Raw genomic sequence first — 619 nt, 5'->3', positions numbered from 1 at the left:
GTGGTTCAGAATTCAGATGCTGGGATTTAGATTGGGACNNNGAACCCAAGTTTGCACCTAAACCCCGAATCCCAAGCTTCAGACCNACATACAGACCCCGTACAATGAGTTTGACTTANCGTTTTCAGCATTTTCAGAAATAGAATGATGCATATGTGATCTGAAACCAAGTAATAAAAATCACGAACGGCAAAAAACCTTAATAAGAAAACTCAGCTGCAAAGGAATATTTGCAATCATTTCTGCAGCTAGGAAGCATGAANCGATGTAACTGAGAAAACTAATGTGTAAGAGTAATTTCTTTTTAAAATTTGTTTGGACTGGTTAGACTCTATACAGGTGGAGGTGGCAAGTCTAGTAGAAGCCAAAATCCAACACAATCATCCGAATCCAATTCACCCTGGATTGCAAGGAAGTGCAAACCTCCACAATCCTTCTTTGCTGCATCCCAAGCTTCAGCTTTACTTGTTGTTTCAGGAGTTTTGTTGTAGGTAGCATAAATATATCATCCAGAAATTCCAACAGAAAGAATCAAGCGAGCCCGTGACAAATCGGCTTCAATTGAACAAACTTCCAACCCATTCATCCAAGCTGCAACAGTTTATAGAAAGATGTGATT

The sequence above is a fragment of the Prunus dulcis genome, chromosome 2, assembly GCF_902201215.1.
Source record: "Prunus dulcis chromosome 2, ALMONDv2, whole genome shotgun sequence".
NCBI classification, from domain to species: Eukaryota; Viridiplantae; Streptophyta; class Magnoliopsida; order Rosales; family Rosaceae; genus Prunus; species Prunus dulcis.
The sequence above is the reverse complement of the archived record's forward strand: the minus strand, read 5'-3'. Positions refer to the sequence as shown.